This window comes from Pongo pygmaeus, chromosome 22 (genome assembly GCF_028885625.2).
Source record: "Pongo pygmaeus isolate AG05252 chromosome 22, NHGRI_mPonPyg2-v2.0_pri, whole genome shotgun sequence".
In the NCBI taxonomy this organism is placed as follows: domain Eukaryota; kingdom Metazoa; phylum Chordata; class Mammalia; order Primates; family Hominidae; genus Pongo; species Pongo pygmaeus.
In genome coordinates this window covers 21,551,493-21,578,019 of record NC_072395.2, presented here as the reverse complement: position 1 = coordinate 21,578,019, position 26,527 = coordinate 21,551,493, and the positions used below count along the sequence as shown (strand labels likewise).

The following is a 26,527-nucleotide window of genomic DNA, read 5'->3' as shown; positions in this document are numbered from 1 at the left end:
GCGAAAATTTTCTCCCATTCTGCAGGTTGCCTGTTCACTCTGATGGTAGTTTCTTTTGACTTGCAGAAGCTCTTTAGTTTAATTAGATCCCATTTGTCAATTTTGGCTTTTGTTGCCATTGCTTTTTCTGTTTCAGACATGAAGTCCTTGCCCATGCCTATGTCCTGAGTGGCAATGCTGTGGATTTCTTCTAGGGTTTTTATGGTTTTAGATCTAACATGTAAGTCTTTAATCCATCTTGAATTAATTTTTGTATAAGGTGTAAGGAAGGGATCCAGTTTCAGCTTTCTCCATACAGCTAGCCAGTTTTCCCAGCACCATTTATTAAATAGGGAATCATTTACCCATTGCTTGTTTTTGTCAGGTTTGTCAAAGATCAGATGGTTGTAGATATGTGGCATTATTTCTGAGGGCTCTGTTCTGTCCCATTGATCTGTATCTCTGTTTTGGTAGCAGTACCATGCTGTTTTCATTACTGTAGCATTGTAGTATAGTTTGAAGTCAGGTAGCGTAATGCCTCCAGCTTTGTTCTTTTGGCTTAGGATTGACTTGGGGATGCGGGCTCTTTTTTGGTTCCATATGAACTTTAAAGTAGTTTTTTCCATTTCTGTGAAGAAAGACTTTGGTATCTTGATGGGGATGACATTGAATCTATAAATTGCCTTGGGTAGTGTGGCCATTTTCATGATATTGATTCTTCCTACACATGAGCATGGAATGTTCTTCCATTTGTTTGTAACCTGTTTTACTTCATTGAGCAATGATTTGTACTTCTCCTTGAAGAGGTCTTTCACATCCTTTTTAAGTTGGATTCCTAGGTATTTTATTCTCTTTGAAGCAATTTTGAATGGGAATTCCCTCATGATTTGGCTCTCTGTTTGTCTGTTATTGGTGTATAAGAATGCTTGTGATTTTTGTACATTGATTTTGTATCCTGAGACTTTGCTGAAGTTGCTTATCAGCTTAAGGAGATTTTTGTGTGAGACGATGGGGTTTTCTAGATACACAATCATGTCATCTGCAAACAGGGACAATTTGACTTCCTCTTTTCCTAATTGAATACCCTTTATTCCCTTCTCCTGCCTGATTGCCCTGGCCAGAACTCCCAACACTATGTTGAATAGGAGTGAGGAGGGAGGGTATCCCTGTGTTGTGCCAGTTTTCAAAGCGAATGCTTTCAGTTTTTCCCCATTCATTATGATATTGGCTGTGGGTTTGTCAAAGACAGCTCTTATTATTATGAGATATGTCCCATCAATACCTAATTTATTGAGCGTTTTTAGCATGAAGGGTTGTTGAAATTTGTCAAAGTCCTTTTCTGCATCTATTGAGATAATCATGTGCTTTTTGTCTTTGGATTTGTTTATATGCTGGAATACGTTTATTCATTTGTGTATGATGGACCAGCCTTGCATCTCAGGGATGAAGCCCAGTTGATCATGGTGGATTAGCTTTTTGATGTGCTGCTGAATTCTGTTTGCCAGTATTTTATTGAGGATTTTTGCATCAATATTCATCAGGGATATTGGTCTAAAATTATCGTTTTTGGTTGTGTCTCTGCCAGGCTTCGGTATCAGGATGATGCTGGCCTCATAAAATGAGTTAGGGAGGATTCCCTCTTTTTCTATTGATTAGAATAGTTTCATAGTGAATGGTACCATCTCCTCCCTGTACCTCCGGTAGAATTCAGCATGAATCCATCTGGTTCTGGACCTTTTTTAAATGGTAAGCTATTGATTATTGCCACAATTCCAAAGCGTGTTATTGGTCTATTCAGAGATTCAACTTCTTTCTTGTTTAGTCTTGGGAGGATGTGTCAAGGAATTTATTCTTTTATTCTAGATTGTATAGTTTATTTGCGTAGAGGTGTTCATAGTATTCTCTGATTGAAGTTTGTATTTCTGTGGGATCAGTGGTGATATCCCCTTTATCATTTTTTATTGCACCTATTTGATTCTTGTCTCTATTTGATTCTTGTCTCTTTTGTTATTAGTCTTGCTAGCTGTCAATCGAATTTGTTGATTTTTTCAAAAAAACAGCTCCTGGAATCATTAATTTTCTGAAGGGTGTTTTTTGTCTCTATTTCCTTCAGTTCTTCTTTGATTTTAGTTATTTCTTGCCTTCTGCTAGCTTTTGAATGTGTTTGCTCTTGCTTTTCTAGTTCTTTTAATTGTTATGTTAGGGTGTCAATTTTGGATCTTTCTTGCTTTCTCTTGTGGGCAATTAGTGCTATAAATTTCCCTCTACAAACTGCTTTGAATGTGTCCCACAGATTCTGTTATGTTGTGTATTTTTTTTTTTTTAAGTTAGAGTCTTGCTCTGTCACCCAGGCTGGAGTACAGTGGCTTGATCTCAGTTCACTGTAACCTCCACCTCACGGGTTCAAGTGATTCTCCTGCCTCAGCCTCCTGATTAGCTGGGATTACAGGAGCCTGCCACCACACCCAGCTAATTTTTGTATTTTTAGTAGAGATGAGGTTTCCCCATGTTGGCCAGGCTTGTCTCAAACTCCTGACCTCAAGTGTTCCACCTCAGCCTCCCAAAGAGCTGGGATTACATGTGTGAGCCAGTGTGCCCTGCCCGTTTCTTGTATTTGATGATGAAAATCTGTTATTGACCGGCATCCGGCCTGTTTCTTGTATTTTATGATGAAAATTTGTTATTGACGGTAAGAGGATGGCGGCTCAGGTTAACAACAGAGTGTTAGAGAAACAGCAGTAAAATTTTGGTTCTCAAAACATTTGATGTCTTATTCCTTTTTCTGAACATGGGTTTTTCTAAAAAGGCCAGCCATTTTGAAACTTGATTTTATTGTCATGTACTCCTTTTGAAATTCATCTTATTGTTTGTACGAATTGGCAGCTGTTTGCGGGAAATTTCAGTTTTGCATGTTTTCAGATTATTTTCATTTTTATATCGGAAATTTTGAACAGATGCTATACAAAAATATTCATTTATTTATTCAACACAATTTAGTGCTGGTTATGTTGCAAGCACTTAGTGAACTTCATGCTGTACGTGTACGTGCCTCAGATACTTTTGTGAATGTAATGGAAACATCAAAAACTTTGCCCTTATGCACCTTATAAACCTTTAATTTCAAGGCATGTTGATGAGGGAGCATCTGCTGTTACTTACTTTCATTGTCATTTAATTCACCATTATTTGAGTATACCTTATATTGAAACTGATTTTTAAAAACAGGAAAATATTTAACACATCTTCATCTTGACTTTTTCCTTAACATTTGTAGAACAAGGGAGTCACTGAGAATCAATTTTAGGGATAGTTATAAAAATCTTAACTTTAAAACTATAACTTTGTCCTCAATGTAATAACTGAAAAAAATAATTTACGTTTCAAAGGCTTTAATCTTTGTATTTTTTTGAAAAGGAGCCTTCACCAAGATTCTTTTTTAAAATTCTTGCTCTGTCCTACAGTAGAGACTGACTCATGAATATCGTCCTCTAATGGATCTGTACCACCTCAGTTCTCTGATTGTCGCTCTCCTGTGGTGAAAATTAAAGCTTATTTTCATTTGATGTCTACGATGTAGTATGATCTTGTTGGGAAAAAATGATGTTTCTTGAGAAATAAGTGCCTTCAGTATCACTGTGTGTCACTTAATAAATATGACTAATATCTACTTTTAACAATTGCTGCAATTTGATCCTTATACAGCCATCCTTAAATTATACTTTTTGATTGGTTAAAGAAATTATAATAGGCATTAATTATTTTTACATAATTTTCTTATGTGGACAGCCATTCTTAGAACTAAAACTTTCAGATGTTTATATTAGAAGTACAATTATTATTTATTATTATTAATGTCAGTAGCCAAATGTAATCAACTCTCTTCCTTTTACTTCCTTTTTTGAATCAAAATGTTGCACTTATATAAGCGAGAGCAACAGCTCTATATCTGGATCACTGCAGTGCCTAGAAGATACAACAGCACAATTTACAAATCCAAATTTCCAGAAAGTCTCTGCACATACCTCTAGTACAAAAGATGCTTCAGAGACTAGAGGGAAAAGAGAGGAAATATTCAACTCCCAGTTCAGGCCAAAAGGGAAGAAAGCCTGGTGTTGAAAGAAATCCAAGAATGACTGTGTCTGCAACTCGCTCCTTTCTGTAAAGTATTCATGGTGTTTTACTTAAAATATTTGCTCTTATGATGGTCAATAATATTAATAGTTATGCTTTGTAAAAGAATTTATTCTTTACTTATAATTAATGGATCATTCTAAATTATTATATGTTTAGTTGCTATAGTAAGATGATGTGAAAGATTTGTTGCCTGTTAAATATTTCTGGGATCTTTGCTTTATTTTTATATTATGATCTCTGTTTCCAAAGTTGAGCTGTAATTTTATTGTTTATACAAATGTAGAATAAAGCTTAAATTTAGGGAGAAAAATAAAAGCTAGAGTTTTCCTTTCAGCTATAGAACAGTCATTTATTTCTATAAATGTTCTTTATGTAGCTTTCCTAGATTCACATTTAAAAAGATAAATATGGGGATCTACACAGGTCTCAGTAAATAATAGTTCTTGATTAATAATGCATTTATTATAAAGCTTGAAGTTTTAAGTAGAATTTTGATCAGCCTACATATCTTTTATGGTCAGGCTGCTCTAATTATGTAATACCCAGTTAAATTTCAATTTCAGATATACAAAGAATAATATTTTAGTATAAGCATGTTCCAAATATTGCATGGGATATACTTACACTGAAAAAAGTATTTATTTATCTGAAATTTAAAATTAACTGGGCATGCTATATTTTCTGTGGCAACCTGTTTTATACAGAACAGCATAAGTCAGCTAAATTTTAGAATACTTAACCCTAACCTGGTGTTCTAGGTCTTTCCTTTTTGTAATTATAATTATTATTTTGGGTCAGGGTCGTGCTCCATCACCCAGGCTGGAGTGCAGTGGCACAATCACAGTGCCCTGCAGCCTTGAGCTTCTGGGCTCAAGTGATTCTGGCACCTCTGCCTTTGACTCCCATGTATCTAGTAAGACAGGTACACGGGCCCAGCTAATTTTTGTTTTTTCTCATAGAGACAGGGTCTAAGGCTTGTCTGGAAGTCCTGGGCTTATGCAATCCTCCCACCTCTGCCTTCACTTCCTAAATAGCTGAGACCACCGGCAGAGGCCACCATAGCCAGCTTATTTTTTATCAGGTTGGTGCAAGAATAATTGCGGTTTTTGCCATTGAAAGTAATGGCAAAACCCGCAATTACTTTTTGCACCACCCTAATAATTATTTGTGGAGACAGGGTCTTGCCCTGTTGTCTAGGCTGGTTTCCAACTCCTGGGCTCGAGTGACTCTCCTGCCTTGGCCTCTAAAAATTCTGGGATTACAGATGGGAGTCAGTGCATCAAGCTACTTTGACTAATTTTTAACATAAACATAAATATGTTGAGAAATGGAAATGTTAAAATCATTGGAGGAAAATATATTGTAAAGTATAAAATAGAAAAAAAAATCAAACAAAATAGTACAACAAAAAATTATCAAAATTTACAGAGGAACAAAACAAAATTTGTTTTAAAATCTTTAGAATTCATTCTCATTATATCAAACACATAAAGAAACATATTCAAAGAAAAAGGCAATCAATAGCGACTGATCTCGAGATGACCCAGATGTTGGAATTAGTGTGGATTTTTAAAGTAGTTATTGTAATTCTTACTAAAATCAAAACCCCAAAAACCCTTAAAATAAATGGATAGGAAATCACAGCAGAGAAGAAGAAACTACAATAATAACAAAGGCTAAAGTAGAAATTCTAGAAGTGAGAAAGTTTTCAAAATTAAAAAATAATAATCAGTTGTGTTCAGGAGCAGCTTGGAGGTGGTAAAGAGTCAATGAACCTAAAAATACAATTGAAATGATTCAATCTGAAAAATGTGAGCAGTCATAGGTTGGGGCGAAGGAGCTTTTCCTTTGGTTAGTGCTTTTAGGTAATCTTGGTTTTGACAAGATTACTAGACTGATCTGTCAGGGGCATGCTAAGCCAGAGTTTATGTTGGTTTCAGCGGTGCTTTAAACAAAACTCATGATATTCTTGTGTACAAGATGGAAGAAGAGTGGACCAGATGACAATATTTAGATGCAGTCATTCTTAACCTCCGTTGCTCTCCCAGTGGTCTAGCTGGGGTTTGTATAAAGTGGAATGGGAGGAATAGGGAAGGAGCCCCCACCTACCCTCTCCCCTTGTCCACTTGTCCTCCTTCACTAGTGGATAAAGTCCACGGGAACAGGCAAGTTATTTTAAATCTGTATCTTCTGTTGTGAAGATCTGTAATAAGTTCTGCTCACTGTACTGGGGACAGGAACCAAGGGAACATGAGGGTGAATGGGTTGACATGGAGTCCAGGAACACACTGTGCCTACATGAAGAACGTTTGTGCCAGGAAAGCCAGTCAGCAGGCAGATTGTCTCAGATAGGAAGCTAGTGTTGGGAAGCAAGATTTAGTCTCTTGAAGGCGGTGTTCCTCATTGTGTGGTTTGTATCACTTGCTTCAGAATGACCTGGAGTACTTGTTAAAATGCAAATTTTGAGCCCAATCCTAGACCTCCTAAGCCTGCATCTCTACGGATGGGTCTCAGTAGTCGATATTGGAAACGTTCAGGTCCCTAGGAGATGCTTATGCATATAGATTTGAACTGTTGTGTTTAAGGGTTAGGGGGCTGGCAAAAGCAAGGAATAGACCAAGCCCTTGGGTGGGAAGGCTCCATAAACTTGGCACTGTTAGCATTCTGGGCGTAACAGGATTCTGCCACATGCTTTGCAGCATCCCTAGCCTCTACCCTCTAACAACATATTCCAGTGTGAAAAGCAAAAATGTCCCCTGGGAGGCAAAATAGTCACCAGTTGGGAACCAGAAACACTGCTTTGTGGGATCAGAGTGGTTACTTTGTTCCCAATCCAAGGATCAAAACACACGATGAGAGAAAGTCCAGCTATTGGAACTGGAGTTCCAAGTTGAAGCTAGACCTACAACAAAAGCTCCAAAAGCTCCTTTATAGGGCTGATCCCATGCCTCAGCTACCTAGCTTGTACAGATGCCATGTAACTCTAGATTTGGTGACAGAACGAATTTAAAGGCTAGAACTAGATAGGGTCTTTCAGGTTTGGCCAACACACAACGTGGACTTTTGACATCATCCAGATGCTTGAACCAACCTCAGTCCTGAGGCAGAATTTCCCGTGGCATCTGATACACAGCCTAGATTTGGAGCTCTCACTAGCGTTAGATGCCACAGGAATATTGTGTTTAGAAACTCTGAAAGAGACAGGCTACAACAAAGCAGACCTAAGCAAAACGTAGCATCTGAACTTCTTTATCAGCTTCCATTCCAGTCCACGAGGACAAAAGCATCACATACATATCCACTGTGGCAAACCTCTCCTCAGTAGGGAGTTTCCCCAGTACTACTCTCGCCTCTTTTCTGAGCCTACTTGCTCCTTTATAGTGTTTCCACTTTCTGTCCCACTCCCTAATAGATGACTTGTCCTCTCTGCCCAGCCACCTAGTTCTGATATTTGGATTGTCTGTGATCTGGGTAGTACTTAGGAGGTAGAATCAAAGACTTGTTGATTGGATTTGGAGTTTCTAACTTCCCATTAAAGGCACTGATTAAGCATCTATTGTATAAAGTAAAGTAAGAATACGGTCCAGTAAGAAAGATTCAACAAGTAGCGCAGAAAGAATTGGTTTCTAGTACAGTTCATTCTTCAGGACAGGAAATCCAAAAAAAAAAAATTCTATGGTAGGTTAAGTGTGTACTGTAAGGTTCATTTCCATGTGAAAAACTGTAGTTAGCTAAAAAGTACATCCATGAAGAATCCTGATTAAACTTGTTTAATCCTGGTTAAACTAGCTACTAGCTAAACAATAATTTCACAACAATTCAAGAACTCTGTAAAAGCATTCCCTCTGAATATTTTACTCAGAAAAAAAAAACAAAAAGATAAGGCAGAAACAAAAATCCCAGTCATTTGCAGTATCTGTCGGCTTTCAATTTGGTTCTCTTGTTTAAACAAAGAAAAATAGTAAAATTAATCTATGTAAAACATGCCATATATATTCAACTACTAATAAATATAAAAAGCTTTAATACTCTGTGTTTGATTTTGATTATTGTTTTACCAAAACACTTATGTTAAAATATGTATACTTTTAAATTTGGTTTCTATAAAAAATTGATTCTAATCTTATAAAAGTTATTTTCTAATATTCAATAAATGTTGACTAAGGGCTTTTTCAATCCAAATAGCAATTTTAATTATTCCGGAATTTAAGGGTGCTCTAAATTTCCATTTAACAGGGTGAGAATGCTGTATTATTACAAGCGAAAAACGTTACAGGACATAGAGCTTATTCCATTTTAGAGTCCACACCCTGATTATATTTTATATCCTCTTCTTGATTTCTTACAACTAGATTCATATTCATTTGCTCAGCTGGAAAAAATTCTTAACATTATTTACTGACTGTAGGTATGAATTCTACCAGCTAGTTAACAGGAAATATGTAATTAAACATTGCATTTATCAAGTAATGTAAAAAAAGGGTAGGAGTAATTTTTCAACATAGGACTTGAATGAGCGGCTGGTGATTATCAAAATCTGGCAATTAATGGATTTATACTTGTACACTCACAGCTAAACGTCTCTACCTGTTTTTCTATATTGTAAATCTAGGACATTACTTGTCTACATAGGAAGAGTAATAAGTATTAATAATGTGCTATGATAAACACCCTGCACTCTTCCAAATCTTACAATAAAACTGCTTCTATTTCACTTGTTTAGCTTTTATACTTAGTTTTTTAGTTGATCTATACTTATTTTAAGGAACCTGAACTACACTAACAGAATCCACATACTTTTTTTATTAGTCAAACTGCTTTTTTCTAACTCTGGTTCTAATAATTATAAAAAGATAATGATAAATTTATGAAGTAGATACAGTCAAACCTCAATTTCTTAAAATACATACTTAGAATCGGTTATAATTTTTAGATATTCTTTCTTGACAGTCTTTTCCCAAACTCATGATGTCCTCTCTAGGTAATATTGCCACATTCATAAATCAGAAATAAAGACAAAAATGTGGAAACTACAGTAATTTAAGAGAATATAGGTTTTCTACATGCCATTTCTATTGGCTACTGAAAATAGTGAAAATAAGTAAATAAATAGCTAGCTGTCCAGAAGCGTCTCATGCAAAAATCCATCTTTCTGAGCGTTTTTAAGAATTTTAATGTCTTCTTTACTTATTTTAAGTTTGTGGGTTTGGAAGCTCTGAAATTTCTTTCTGCAAAGAAAATGTCTTCATTGAAAAATACCTCAAACTCTGAATATACATATTTACTATTAAATTTATAAATACTGTTAATTTCTTTTTCACTTAGTAAAAAAGTCTAATAGTAGGCCAGGTGCAGTGGCTCACACCTGCAATCCCAGCACTTTGGGAGGCCAAGGCAGGCTGATCACTCGATGTCAGGAGTTCGAGAACAGCCTGGCCAACATGGTGAAACCCCGTCTCTACTAAAAATACAAAAATTAGCTGAGCGTAGTGGCGTGTGCCTGTAGTCCCAGCTACTCGTGAGGCTGAGAAAGGAGAATCACATGAACCTGGGAGGTGGAGGTGGCGATGAGCCGAGATCGTGGCACTGCACTCCAGTCTTCGGGACAGAGCGAGACTCCATCTTGGGGGAGAAAAAAATGTCTAATTGTATTTTTTTTAATAAGCTGGAGATTTTGAACAACAAAGATGACCTTCGTGACCTCTCAAGAGGAGGGCTACTCATTGATTGGGTAGCAGAAGGCCCCACTTCTATTAGGGCATGCTGGCTGGAGTCCTCTGTGTCCTGGCCATAGCACAGCATTTGACTAGCATCACCCCCATTCTATGAATGAATAGAGAGATTGACTAACCCGAGTGACTAGCTTTGGGAGCTGGTAAGATGATTAGTTAAACTGAACCCTCAAGAAAAGAAAAGCATTTAGCTCAGTGCTCTATCCAAGAGCTACATTGTGTTGCCTCTTCTTGTCCATCAGTTTTCACTTTTTCAGACAGGGACTTGCTCTGTCACCCAAGCTGGAGTGCAGTGTTGATCAGAGCTCACTGCAACCTTGAACTCCTGGGCTCAAACAATCCTCCTGTCTCAGCCTCCCGGGTAGCTGAGCCTACAGACATGCACCACCATCCGCAGCTAATCAGGTAATTTATTTTGAAAGCACTTTGAGAAGAACTTCAATATCAAATCTGTAGGTCTAAAAGGAAAAGCATACATACAAATAATTGATTTCATATTGTTTTACATTTCCTTTGTCTTCTTCTGGAATGTCATTGTTTTTCTTGGTTTCTCTTTCAGCACAGGATCTAATCTAGTTATTGGAAAAGAGAATCCAATGGGTTATATGTTTATCTTCTCCCTTCCCCACTTTACCTATCACATAAGAACATTCGAGATGATTTCTTAAGCAGAAGCAAAAATTAACTGAGCAACTATAATCAGAAAAAGACTGGTTCTGGCTATGTGTTTTTACTTCATATATATAATCTATATGAGTAAGTGCTATTACATACTTCCTCCACAGCCCTTGTGTCAGAAACACTACAGACAAAATTATTTCAGAAACATTTTACACATCAGATCCTGCTAGGCAATAAAACAATCATTAATTTAACTTTGTCCTCCAAGTGAATACACTAGGATCAAATTATCCCTAGTAGACAAGTGTTTATTTGATTAGATTGAAAGCGTAATAGCTATTTTACATTGCACAGACTATTACCAAAGTATTAAAATTTTTAACATTACCAACTTGTTTTTAATTAATTGGAACCCACCTCTTTTACTAGCTTCTTATATCCTCTTAAGTTTGGATAGATGTTTACTATCACATGTCATAAGTTAATTGATCTGCATTCATCAATTAGGATCACCCGCAGAACAAGCAACTGGCAATGGCAAGGACTCATGTCTCCTAAGGGATCTCTGTGGCCAGAGTCCAGTTCCAGTGCTGCTTAGAAAGTGATGACAAATAACGTGTTTGTGCCAATGACATCTTTGTGACAGCTTTGATTAGGGGGGTCCCAGACCTGAAAACATTCCCTGCTAGGGTCTGTAGCACAATGCTACCTTTAGTAAGAGGGATCTGTGTTCTGGTAGACAAGGCAAGGTCATAAAGGTGAAAGGCTGACAGAGAGTAGGACAGCCTGTAATCAAATGGTACGAAAAGAGTCCTAAATAATCACTGTTCAGAGCTTCCAAGTACTTGACTAACCAAAGAGACCCAGAAAACTTTGTATTTCATCTGAAAATTTCTTTAAATAGTGAAAAACACAATCTTTGTGTAAGTATCTTTGTATCTTTGTATAAGTGCCAAGCACTGCACATATATTTGCAACTGCCTTCAATAATCCTTTTGTGATGATATCCAGATGAAAAATAATTTAAACATGATACAATAAAATATAAATAAGTAAAGATAAATGTAAGTCACAAACCCATCTGCATTTCCTCAATGACCTGTTTCCTGAGAAGCAATGTGCTATGAAATACTGAGAGTGGCCTCTGGAGTCAGCTGGGGTGGGTACACATCCTATCTTACCATACCTTGAAATCACTGTGATTTCCATGAACTGACTGACAAAAACCACGAGGATGTAAGGAGGGTCAGGGGCTGTCTTCCTGTCTGTAAGGCTGAGCTCACATCCACCTCACAGGAGCATTATGGAAATTCAAGACTACAACGCATGTGCCGGATGCATGCAATGAAAAAATATAACATTTCACTTCTCTAATTGTAGGAAAACACCTACATTTTAGATTGAAACTGTTTGAGCTTTAGATTTGAAATTATCTGAAATCAAGAGTATTCTAAAAATAAAATCAAACATATGATCGGATATCTAACATGTAGCACGTACAGAGAATTTCTAGATGCTTTTAAATTGCCTGGTAGTAGAGAAAAATGTAACATAAATTTTTATGCTCTAATTATAAGAACGAAGGGCATTTTAGAAAAGGTATTTGCCCCCTCTCTTAGAGCCTTCCACTCTGGCCCCCACAATGCCTTACAGAGCAAATATGGGTCAGACTGGATGCAACCTGTGATTCTCAACAGAGACAAACAAAGCAAGGTTCACGATGGTCAGTATAGTGATGGAATCCCAAGACACAGAAAAACCATGTGTCAAGAAGTGGGGAGTTATTCTTTAGACACATCCTGGTATATGTTTATCATTAAAGATCAGTGGCATTTGTGAGACTAAAAAATTAAGCCTTAAATGTTTTCATCAAATTCCAGTTAACTACCTGATTTATATAGGTTATATTAACAGTATTATTTAGAATTTCACCTTGATATGAAGATGTCTGTGTAACTTTTACAATGATGTAAACAAAGAGTAGGATTAAGGAGGGCACAGGCCACTGGTGCAATGGATAATGCATCTGACTACGGATGAGGGAATTTAGCCTGGAATAAGCAACTTTTATTTTCAGCTTAGTGAGGCACACAAATTTTAAAAATAAAATAAAAATCATGTTTTATGTGATTCATATTTCTCCTAATGCAAAGAAGACGGGTACTATTAGTAAAAATATTTTTAAAATGTAAGGGATAAGGCCCCAGAAGTTCTGCTATGATTTTTTATGTTTCATAGCGTGATTATCATCACAGAAGCTCAAGCATTACATAAATACAAACAGGTATACCCCAACCTGGTAAAGCTGCTTCTGGAAATTTATCTTCAGGTCCACCCGCACATCTACAAATTGATGCATATTCAATGTTATGTACTGCAGCACTGTTCATAAGAGCAAAAGACTGGAAACAGCCTAAATTTCCATCTATAAAAGGCTAAATAAATTAAGGTATATCCCTAAAATGGAATATTATGTGGCTGTTAAAAAAGAGAGAGAAAGAGAGGAAAAGCAAGAAAAAGAGAAAACTTTCTACATTCAAACTAATAGTAGAAAACTCTCCAAGATACAATTTTAAGGAAAAAAAATCAAAGTCAAGAAGACTATAGAGGAGGCTTCCTTTAGTGTAAAACAGTTGAAAATTATGAATATATTCATATGTTTATAAAGAAATTTTAGGAGGCTATAAAAAACAAAACAAAGGAAAGAGGAACAGGAGCTGGGACACACGTGAGTAAGATGTATGGCAGGCATTTGTCTTCATCTTACTTCATATGCTTTAAAAATGTTGGACCACGTGTACATGTTATCTATTTTAAAAATTAGATTTTAAAATAGAAGAAATAAGAAAATGAAAGCTTAAAAAGAGCATGTGGAACTACCAGTAAAACGATACTAATCCATGGAGATAATGGCAAGGTAGCTCCTTGATGCACTGATTTCTCTACCACATTGTATAAACAATCCATCAGCTATGAGATTTATAATTAAAAATAAGTCTATTTGAAACACCACATTATAAAAAGCTATTAACTAAATCTTTAAAGTGACAGTAAATGATGACAACATTTTGAAGAGATACAGTCACATCGCATGTGTGAATGCAGTCATCTTTATAAAATGTCATCATTACCTTGATCATTTCTTCTTCTCCTGCTGTTTTACTTTTTGCTTCTATGTCCCCTGCTTCATTGCATCTAATAAAGCAGCTATTTGAGGCCAACAAAGCCATTTACCCCTAAGTGAAACAAAATAACAAAATAGCCATGAGGATACTTCTTGTAGAACAAACATTAAGTGTTTAGACTGAATTAATTTTTCCTCCCTGATTTAAAAATCACAGAAAAGAACTTAGAGAAAAACCTGAAAAATGTAATACAAAACATATAGAAAAGGAAACCAAAATCACCTTTCATTTTACTATTCAAAGATTACCACAATAAACATTTGTAGTGTATCTTCCTAGTAGGACTAAATTCTAATTAGATGAGGTAGGATTGCTTCCTTTCTAAAAGATCTACTGAAGATAAAACTGATTTAGTTCTATTTCAAAAATTAACTTTAAAGACAAGAACATAATTATGAATGCATAGTTTATTCAAATATTAGCATTTTAAGTAAAATTTATTTTCTTCACAATTAGAAAACATGAAAAGGTATATACAATGCCTTTGGTGTTCTGAATTTAAGAATCAATGTCTGGGGGACTTTTGTGTGTGAAAATAAATATTCTTATACATTTTTAGTTGTTTAATGTTTGATGTATTACACTGCTTTCTATTAAACAAAACTTTAAAAACTGATTTTCTTGTGTATCTAAATCTGGGTTATAAATTTGGTTAGCTTAACTCCTGTAACAAATATAACATTTATTTATAACCTGTATTTGGTTGATTCTTTTGGAAAACTTGGAATACCATAACATTTAGACAAAATATTTATAAATACAATGATTTCAAAATGTGGTAAATTTGTATCACATCCAGTTAAAAACGTGCTGATAACACGTATTTAATTTCTTAGTCAAGTCACAAGGGCTGGGTGGTCTCTGATCTGGATGGCTCCTGGTGAGCCCTGGAACATGGCGGCGTGGTCCAAGGTGATTTAAACCTGTGCCACAGATTATTCAGCTGAGTCCTTTTTGCAATAGAGTTTTAAGACCCTCTTTCATTTAAATTTAAATTTTTGAAACTTAGTGTCCTTCCTAAAAATAAAATGAAATGAACTTTCCTAAAGTGTTGTATTATTAGTTCTATCTAAGTTATCATCTTGGTCTTATGAAATATTGGCATTTTCTACTGGTGTAACTTTTATTAGAAGCATCTCATCATAACTAGTAGGATCATGTCAAAGGGGTTGCAACACATTAGCAGGTAATGAAATCAATGCAGTGTTTACTGAACAGTATTGGGTGGGTGGGGAGGAAAAGGAATACACACAGACACACAGAGGAAGGGGTAAAAGAGAATAAGAAATATCAAGGTGCATAACACATGGATAAGTAAGTATTGTTAAGTGCAACTCTTGCTTCAGTTACACATATGTATGTGCTGGGCTGCAATGTAAAAATGCATTTATCAATGGATTGGGTCAAAATAGTTTTCAAGTCATTGACTTAAGATTTTATCCTAGGAGATGAGGAAATTAGTCTAAGTGATTACCTCTTTCTGGTGGGATGTTTGTTTAATCTGTCATCTTAGAAAACACTGCTGAGTTCCTATTTTCAGTTCACTATTGTATACTACCAAAGCTGCTACTCAAAAGCTGAGCTTATCTTCTATTTGCTTGTTCTGCGTGGTGCCCACTGGTCCTTACTGTTTTTGATATAGTTATCTACTTTTTAAAGACAGTTTAACACTCGCATATTTTTGTTCAATCTTTACTTGTCACACAAACAGAAAAAGGAAATTATGTATTCTGTATCAACAAAGATTTAACAAAACATCCATACGCTACAACTGTCTACTTACTAAAATTAAGAATTAGTATATTATCTTTTTTCTTCTTATATTAAAACTATCTTTTCATAAACTATTTTAAGCTTATGAACTGAAAGTGTTTTAGAGATAATTTACTTTAATGAATTATTACTATTTATATTTTATACGCAAATTGTCACAACTTGGTCTTAGCTAGCTCCACTGTTCACTTACAGTCTGTAATGTTTCTGAAAGCATCCATGATTTCTGCTACAAAGAAGATACTTAGAAACTATTCTGTTTTCCTACTCTGTGACCTAAAATTGACTGGTTCTTCAATGGAAATGAGATCCACATCTAGGCACTAAGGGTATACAGAAATAATTGTGGGGAAAAGTACTAATGCTATTTTTGTTGCACTCTATTTTGAGATCTCTTTAAGGCTCTATGTTCTTACTGATTTATTCCAGTTTAATGTATTATATTATTACATCCTAGTTTTTCTTTTTAAATATATTATGATTGACTGTTACAGACTTTCTGTTAAACTGACAGGAAGTTTTTATAAACCATAACAGCACTTACATTTTGAAAGACTGGTTCCCATTGTTCTCTTGGTACAATTGCATCTGAACGCTCAACAAGTTCATCTGAATTTATACCAAGATATTTTTCATAGCCAGATTTCAAGGCAATTGTGTACATTTATAAGATAGATGAAAGTTAAAAACTGAGAGAAAATTAATTATAGGACATCAAAACATGATATGTGTATGTGTGTGGGTGTGTACATATCAAAAATTTCAGACTGGACATATTCCAAGTGTTCAAAAGATGCATGTGGCTGAGTGGTGACTCACTCCTGTAATCTCTGTGTTTTGGGAAGGCAATGGGAGAATTGCTTGAGGCAAGAAGTTCAAGATCAGCCTTGACAACATAGTGAGACCCCATCTCTACACAAAATTTAAAAAGTTAGCTGGGCATGGTGGTGTGCACATGTAATACCAGCTACTTGGGAGGCTGATGCAGGAGGAGTGCTTGAGCCCAGAAATTTTAGGTTATAGTGAGCTATGATCACACCACTGCCCTCCAGCCTGGGTGACAGAGTGAGACTCTGTGCCTTCCAAAAAAAAAAAGCTACATGTGACTAGTTGTTGCCATATTGGACAGTGCAGTTTTAAATTTAGTTTTATATTTTGCTTTTTTAATATAAACATTGTACGTTATATATTACATAACAAATATTTTCAAAATTCATCATTCTTCAATTATATCTCTTTAGTTATAAACTTCAATAATAAATTAATAAAACTTTATGTCACCAAACTGTTTTGAAGAAAATGCTGCTTCCATTTACATTCTTACCTCAAATTACCAGAGTATGTTTTGTATCATGGATTTTTTTTTAAATATTATGACTCCAAAAAAATACTTGAAAACCTGATATGGAAAAAGCAGTATTCTATTAATTTGCATTTTAGTAATTAACAAGAATAACAACTGTTTTTTTTTTTCCTTTCCTTTTTAGTTTTTAGATTATCTGGTAATGTCCTTTGTCCATTTTTCTATTCAGATCTGATTGTTCGCAATTTTTCTACTGGGGTCTTCAGTGCTATGGATTCTATACAAGATACATGTGAAGAGTAAGAACTCACTGCCTATTAAGATTGTTGCAAATATTTTCCTCATTTGTCAGTTAATTTTCTTTATAATCCTTTTTGTTTATAATTGTAAAGCAGTTTAAAACTATTGAATTTTTTCTTCCTCTGCTTTTATTCTTTGTCTTTCACCCTACTCATCAGACTTTCAAAGAAAGTATAGAAATAATCATCTTAATGTGATTTTTTAAAATTATGATTTCTTTTACCTTACCAAGAATCTCCTTGGATGCCAGAATCAACTTTTACTCCTTTATACGTTAATGATTATATAACAGAAATCATTATCATGTTGATGTAACCAATTACTAAAATATGTAAATTCACTTTCAGTATCTTTTATCCAAAGAATCATTCTATACTTCTGCACAAGGTGAGAATAAAATGGCTACTTTATAAAATACTGTAAAAATAGTGAGTAAAAATATTCTTTCGTTCGTTATGATGCTGTAACATTCTCTGCTGGTTTCAACAATATTCCTTTTTTGAGTCTTCCTGTTTGTCTTTAGACTTCCAAACAGTGAGTTTAAATATCATAGCAACAGTGAAACAGGTTTTGTACTATTTGATTTTTTTTAATCTATCTTATTTGGTGTGTGAAATTACTAATCTTCATTTTTTAACTTACATATCTTTTTTCCAGCCTAGCATTATATATTGATAGGAAATCCACTAAATGTAGATCATAAAATCTACTTTTCAAAAAAGCTATTTCATTTTTTATATCAAAATTACCATGGGCTTAAGACAGATACTAAAATTTTTAATGAATAAAATTAAATTTTTAAAATAACTGGTTACTAATTATATTACAACATAAGCTCACCTGGAATCAGATAATTTGACAGCCATAAACTGCTCTGGAGGACTAGGGCCCTCATCAACTATTGGAGAAAAAACATTTGAAAATAAATTTGACATTTGCTATAAATAGGAAGACATTATTTTCTTTAAAAAAGTGGCTATTTTCTTCTGCAATTAAAAGTAAGAATATTCAGATATACTGACGTCACTGTAATACTGTATCTTTGGAATCAAGATCTATTTTACCTTTTAACTACAGTGCTAATTTTATACACTGAGTAAGACAGGGTGATATAATGCTTATTTAATAACTTTTGAGATAGCTTCTCTTTATGTTTTAAAATACAGTCATAAAGAAGCACTTATTTAAAAAAGCTAAATGCTTTCATTTATTCAATGGATGGCCTTGCTGATGAAATGATCCTGCTTTTTATCTTCTAATTATTTTGTATCTCATTAGTGCTTCCTCTAATGGGCTAAAGAAAATGAGGACACTTCAAATTGTTAAATGCACGCAGGTTAGTTTTGGTAATAGGTCTGAATAAAAAAGAAATTCAAACATGTTTGACACAAATAGACTTTCTTTTTTCTTTCCACTTACTATATTAATTATTCATATTGTTTTGATTTCCAAAGATATTCTTCTGGAACTATACGGAATGTTTTGAAACGCTTATATTAGAAAGAGGGACTTGCCAATGGCTGGTAAATATTAAGGAATTAAAAAAAAATGGAATAATCAAAAGCAATGGTTCCATTCCTTTGGAAAACGTTTGAGACTAGTTAGAGTTTGGCCTAAGTGAATGAATGTCCTAAAATCTACACTTGCGGCAAGATTTTCCCTTCCAGACACAAACCTTCTTGTGTGGAGCTCCCAGGGTAAAAAGACCATTGTGGAGTGCTTTTATATAGGTTCCCTCATCCATTTCAATGGCTGGGGTTCCTGAAATTTCACCAAAGTTTGTTACTATCCACCAGATTCCTAAAAAATAAAATTGACATTTCAACTTTATATTTTAGTTTTGACACAGAGTTCTTTGTTATTATAACTTAGTTTTAAAAACTTTTTATTTTTCAGTCATAAGAAATACTATGAAGATCTCACATATCCTTTACTCGCTTTGTCTCAATGATGACATCTTGCATAAGTATCATACATTGTTAGATTCAGGAAACTGACATTGATATAATCCAAGAAGCTTATTCAGATTTCACTAGTTTTACATGTACTTGTTTGCATGTATGTGCACAGATTCATGCGACTAACAGCACAGTCAGGATTAGGTTTTTAAGATACAAAATAGCAACATAGAGCCAGGCATGGGGGTGTATGACTGTAATCGCTACTCGGGGAGCTGGGAAAGAGGATCACCTGAGCCCAGGATTTCAAGGTTATAATGAGCTATGGTCACACCACTGCACTCTTGCCTGAGGGACAGAGCAAGGTCCTGTCTCAAAAAAAGACCAAAACAAAAGGCAACATGTGAAGGTACAAAGTGATATAGGAAGAATGGTCTCTCTCATGATAGATCCCAGGCATCTATTCACGCCTGCTTTCCACAGGCAATGCCTATCATAATGCTTCTTAAAAATGTCTCTACAGGAAGACTTTCTAGCATAGTATTCTTTTTTTTTTTTTTTTTGAGACGGAGTCTCGCTCTGTCACCCAGGCTGGAGTGCAGTGGCGTGATCTTGGCTCACTGCCACCTCCGCCTCCTGGGTTCAAACAATTCTCTACCTCAGCTTCGCGAGTAGCTGGGGTTACAAGAGCCTGCCACCATGCCCGAATAGTTTTTTTTTGTATTTTTAGTAGAGACGGGGTTTCACCACATTGGCCAGGCTGGTCTAGAACTCCTGACCTCGTGATCCACCAACCACTGCCTCCCAAAGTGCTGGGATTACAGGTGTGAACCTTAGATTGAAAGCAAAATGAGCAGAATCTATGTCTATGTATACTAATTTCCAATTTAACAATAGAAATGTTAGACTCTAGCAACAATTATTTTACCAGTTGTTATAAAAGTTTATATCTTAATGTTAAAAAATATCCTCAAACCTCCTCCTAAATTGTACTTCAACTGGAGTAGAAATGAGTCAGTCATTAACTGGATATGACATATTAAGGAATTCTTGTTAATTTTACAAGGTCTGATAATGACATAGTATAATGTATAAAAGTAAAGAACAAAACAGGTGATGAGAGAAAGACATACCACGTTAAGAAATGTACATTTATGTACTTATGGGTAAAATGACATAATATCTGTGATTTTACTTAAAATTTTCTAGGAAAAAACGTGTGTGGGGGTGTGTATGTAAATGAAACGAGATTGGCAAAATATTGATAATTAATGCTGGGGACTGGGCACATGGGGGACTCATTATATTCTTCTATGTGTGGATTAGTTTAGATATTTCCATAATAAAAAGGTTTTAAAGATTCAGTTAATTCCACTGCACAAAATTTTCTATTCAACTAAACATTTCATGCTTTTCATAATCAATTTTAAAATACATAAAATTTTAGCTAAAATGAAGTTGGACCCTTATCTAACACCAAATACAAAAAGTAACTTAAAATAGACTAAAGACCTAAATGTAAGAGCTAAAGTTAGAAAACTTTTAGAAGAAAATGGGAAAAGCTTCACGACAATGAATTTGGCAATGATTTCTTATATAGAACATCAAAGGCACAGGCAACAAAAGAAAACATAGACAAACTGGACTTCATCAGAATTAAAACCTTTTGTGCATCAAGAACCACTGTCAACAGAGTAAAAGGCAACCCAGAGAATGGAGAAAATATTTGTAAACTACATACATTATAAGGAATTAATATCAAGACTATAAAGAGAACTCCAAAAAGACAAATACCACAATTCAAAACTGGGCAAAGCATATACACGGACATTGCTCCAAAGATGATATACAAATGGCCAATAAGCACTAGAAAAGACGCTCAACATCACTAGTCACTAGGGAAATATAAATCAAAACCATAATGCAATACCACTTCACACCCATTAGAATGCTATTATCAAAACAAACAAAAAACAGAAACCAAGAAAACCAGAAAAACAAATATTGGGCAGGATGTGGAGAAACTGAAACCCTGTGCAATGCTGGTGGTAAGGTAAAATGTTACACGTACTTAAATGCCACTGAAGTATACACGTAAAAATAGAAAAACTGGCAAGTTCTATATTCTGAATATTTTACCTCCACACACACACAAAACCAATGGAGAAAAAGAAAATTAATCAAAATTAAAGTTTCAGCTAAAGAGGATTAGAAAGCAATAAAACTAATGACAATTTAGATGATTGAGTTATAGCTACAATTGTTTTCAGTAAAAGAAATAATGCTTTATTCAGAATCATTATGAACAGTGGTATGATTAGCAAGACTTTCTTATAAATGTAATAGTTAATAATTTTAAATTAGTTTTATTTTCTATGTTCTATGCCACGTTCACCAAGTACACTTATTATTAAATAAAATCATTTAAATATAATATCTCATTAATGTGTTGCAAATGAAGACATTTCTGTCAGAAAAGCTCCTCAAAATTTTCACACTCTGTCCAAGTAGGGAAATGATACAATAAAATTACTAATAATATTGTAAACTGAAAATGAAATTACTTTGTGCAGATGCCAGTATTTTTTCTCACTGACATTTCAAAGAATAAGAAAGCTAAACACAGTATCATCAAGAATTAAATATGAGCATTCTGCCTACTTTCTGCAAGTGGCCTACATTCAACCTTTGGAGGTATGCTTATATGTTTAACGACTAAAGTAACATAATACTTAACAGTGCCACTCGGGGGTTTTAGCTGTGAAAAAGCAGTGGATCCTAAGAACAGTGGGCACTGAAGTTGCCTGTCTCTACATCAGGTTACAGCTCAAGCTGTGTATATGCTGCAGATGCCCAAGCTGAATTTAAGAGAATCCACTCTGAAACATTACTTGCTATTTAGACAAATGCTTAAAGTTATTTCCTTTTAAACCTGAGGAAGATGGTGAAATATTCCCGCTGTGTTGTCTCACAATGCATAACAAAGCTTTTCACATATTTTCATATAGTTTAGAATGTTTACATATGTCAGGCATGCCTGTATTCCAGCACTTGGAGAGGAGGAAGCAGGAGAATCACTTAAGCCCAGGAGTTCAAAATCAGCCTAGGTAACAAAAGGAGACCCCCATCTCTACTAAAAAAATAAGAAATTAGCTGGGTATGGTGGTACAAGACTGTGGTCCCAGCTACTCAGGAGTCCAAGGTGAGAGGATTGCTTGAGCCTACGAGGTTGAGCGTGCACTGAGTCATGATCATGTCACTGCACTCCAGCCTGAGCAACAAAGCAAGAGCCTGTCTCAAAAAAAAAAGTTCCCATGCACCAGTGTCATGGCTGATAAGATACTACCAGGGCACCCTCATTCTAGCATCAAGGCTGTGTGACAGCTCACCTCGCCTTCTCACTAACCCAGTGCTTCTGTGCTAAGGGCCCCCTTAAATATCTGCCTTCATTATGTGCTTGGCACAAAGGAATGATATATCTTAGATTTGGAAATGGAATTTTCTTCCCCAATCTTATTGTAGTCTAAGTACCATTCACAGACCTTCTATTAACCCATAGCTTACTTAACTTTAGTTCCTGGGTAAATCAAATCTGTGTTTTGCAAACTACGATGTTGTAAGTTCAAGTGCTTCTGAATCTAGCAGAGCTCAGTGAAACTACTTGCTTACAGACATGCTCATTTTTATTAATGTCACACATGGTAGTCTCCATGTGAAAGACAGAATTTCTTTCATCCTACTTACCAATCCCTTCAGATCCTTGTGAGCAACCAACAGAACAGCTTTAAAAAATTAAAAGGTTTTTTTCTTTCCCTTCACAAATAGGCACATGCTTACTTATACGGCAAGTTTAGAAAATCCACATTGCCAAAGAAGGTGGAAGGACAAAGAGAAAAAGACGCAGAAGGACCTCGTCTTCCAGCCAAGATGGACTTGACCTCCCACCATGACCAACAAGAAAACTGAAACTGGATAGAATATTTGAGAAAACTGTTTTCGGTGATTGGAACACAGGCAGAGCAGGACTGTGATATTAGAGAACAGGAAAACACAGAAGGCAAATCTCACACACACTTCTGTTTTCTGCCCAATGGCTGTTTCTTGACCACCCAGAGAGAGGTAGAGACCTCCAAAAATGAGGCAATGTCACTGTCACTAAGCTGAGTCTTGCAGTACTAACATGTTTGAAGCTTACAGAATAAGGTACTGGAGAAGAGGGAACTACATACAGGTGAGGCCTCAAAAGAGTATGCAAAAGTTCTCTGCAGATCTCGGGCCAAGGGCTGGGGGGAGTGCTTACAGCAGGCAGGCTCCACAAGGCCTCTGCAGAGTGGCTGGCACTTCTGAGGGCTGACTGGAGATGCCAGAGATCACACAAATTTGGGACATAGCAGAGTGGAGAGAACTCATCAAGTATACCTAGAACATGTCGCTGAGGCCCATGAGGATGAACCTTTCCTAGAGTAAGAGTCACTGTCTAAGTCTACAGGCAAAAACCTAACAAATAAGAACAAACTAACAAAGGCCCAGGCTTGACAGGAGCAAAAGTGTGGTCAAACAATTTCACTAGGCATCAACACATTTAACAGAAATAAAGGTTAAAATGTTATGAAAATGAAAGACTGAATTTATAAGGAAGACTTAACTATCCTAAATGTGTACACATGAAAGCTTCAAAATACTTTAAGAAAAAACTGCTTAAGTAGACAGATCTAGAATTACAGCTGGAGATTTTAACATAACTCTCAATACATTGTAGGATGAGTAAAAAATCAGTAAGAACACAGAAGATGTGCATAGTCACAAGCTCCACCAGTTTATCTAACTGACATCTAAAGAACACTGAATCACCGGACGCCATGGCTCACGTCAGTAATCCCAGCACTTTGGGAGGCTGAGGTGGGTGGATCACCTGAGGTCAGGAGTTTGAGACCAGCTTGGCCAACGTGGTTAAACGCCGCCTCTATTAAAAATATTAAAAAAATTAGCCAGGCCTGGTGGCAGGTGTCTGTAATTCCAGCTCCTCCGGAGGCTGAGGCAGGAGAATCACTTGAACCTGGGAGGCGGAGTCTGCAGTGAGCCAAGATCGTGCCACTGCACTCCAGCCTGCTGGGCAACAGAGCACAACTAAATCTCCAAAAAAAATAAAAATAGAAATAAAAAAAACCCTGAACCAACATCTGCAGAACACACATTCTTTTCAAGTGTACATGGAAATTCACTAAGAAAGTATGTTCTCCAACTATACTATAAATGAATTAGAAATCAGCAACAATAACATACCTACAATATCTCTATGTAGTACAAATTAAAAACAATACACTTTTAAATAACTCAAGTGTCCATGAAAAGAAAAATCACAAGGAAAACTTGGAGATATTTTGAATGGAATCAAAATGAAACAAAATGTGTTGACTATAACTAAAACTAAAGTGGAATGAAGAGATCTAACTCCCTTCTTAAGAAGCAATAAAACAAGAGCGAAATAAACTGAAAATAAGTTAAAGGGAGAAAAAAAAGACGGAAAATAAATGAAATAGAAAATGAAAAAAAGAGAAAATAAGTAACATTGAAACAGGCTTGTCCAACCTGAGGGCTGCCTGTGGCCCAGGCCAGCTTTGAATGCAGCCCAACACAAATTCATAAACTTTCTTGAAACATGATGAGATTTTTTTCCTTTTTTTTTTTTTTTGGTTCATCAGCTTATCATTAGTGTATTCTATGTGTGGCCCAAGACAATTCTTCTCCTTCCATTGTGGCCCAGGGAAGCTAAAAGATTGAATACCCCTATACTAAAAGATCATTAATGATCTAAAATAAGTGATCTTATAAAGAATTGATAAACCTCCAGCTAGACTGACTGATCCAGGGAAAAACACTAAAAACACAAATTACCAATATGAAGAGACTGCAATACAGATTAGATTCTATAGACATTAAAAGGATATTAAAGGAATATTTTGAACAATTTTATGCCAATAAATCCAACAACTTGGATGAAATGAAATTTTCCTAAAAGACACAAATTATCAAAACTGACAACCGAAAAATCTGAAAATATCTCTTAAAAAATCTTAATTCTCCCACAAAAAATTTAAACCAAACCAAACAAAACCCTCTAGGTTCAGATGACTTCACTGGTAAATCCTGTCAAACATGTAAAGAAGAAATCATACTGATCTCACAGAGCTATTTCCAAAAAACAGGGAAGGAGACAGCACTTCCCATCTAATTTTATGACACCCAATATCACCTTGACACCAAAATCAAAAAAAGACATTACAAGAAAAGGACACAAAAGTCCAATATCTCCCATCAACACCAATATAGAAATCTTAAAAAAAAAAAAAAAACCTACAAATCAACTCTAGCAATATCCCAAAGGAGAACGCACCACAACCAGGTGGGGTTTATCTCAGGGATGTAAAGTTAGTTTAAAAGTTGAAAATGAAACCAATGTAATTCATTGGCAGAATGAAGAAAGTTGTATAATCATCTCAACAGATACAGAAAGACACATTTGACAGCATTAAACATCGTTATGATAAAAACTCCCAAGAAACAAAGTTTAAAAGGAATGTCCTCATTTTGATAAAGGTTTTCTCTGCAGATCCTACAGACATCATACCATATGGTGGACTACTGAAAGCTTTCTACCTAAGCCTGAAAACAGTGCAATTATGCCCATTCTCCTGACTTCTGTTCAACACCGTGGAAGTCCTGGTCAGTATAATAAACCAATAAAAAGCAAGACAAGACATAAGGATTAAAAAAAAAGAAGTAAAACGATAGTCACAGGAAACATAATTGCAAATTCCTTCGTTTCCTATATAAACAAACCACTAGAAGTAATAAGTGAAACAGACTTATCAGACTACAAAGTCACTATCCAAAATCAACTGTATATCTATATACTGACAGCAAACAACTGGAAAATCAAATTCAGAACTTCTATTGACAGTAGTGTAAAATTATAAAATAGTTAAGAATAAATTTTTAAACAGGCATGCAAGACTGCTACATTGAAAATTATGAAATATTGAGGCTCAATATTAAGATGTTGATTCTCCCCCAAATGTTCTGGACTCAATACAATTCTCCGAGAAAATCCAACAGGCTTCATGGTAGAAATTAATAAACTAATAGTAAGTACAAAGTTGGAGGACACACACTACCTGATCTCAAGACTTCATGAAATTATAGCAATCAAGAGAAATATACCAAAAGAAAAACAGACAATCGATAGAACAGAGTCCAGAAATAGACCAATACATAGAAAGTTAATTGACTTTTTATGAAGATACGAAACTGGATTAATGGAAAAAGGAAACATCAGTGGTGCTGGCACAAATGGCTATCAAGATGTTTTAAAAAAAAAAAAAGTAAATCTTGAAACCAAACTCACACCATGCCAAAAATTAATTTGAGATTAATGACAGATTTAATGTAAAAACTAAAACTGTGATGCCTCTAAAAGACAATGTAGAATATTTTCCTGACTTTGGGGTAAGCAAAGATCTCTTAGATCAAAGAGATAAGGCAGTAACCATAAAATAAAAAAATAAACTAAGCTTTATAAAAATTAAAAGATTCTGACCATCC

General features: G+C 35.3%; 1 pseudogene; it reads right to left on the bottom strand.

The window, feature by feature from the left end:
- LOC129027757 (protein FRG1-like) overlaps positions 1-18,771 on the bottom strand; it is a 32,508-nt pseudogene extending 13,737 nt beyond the window's left edge.
- Positions 18,772-26,527: the final 7,756 nt, after the last annotated feature.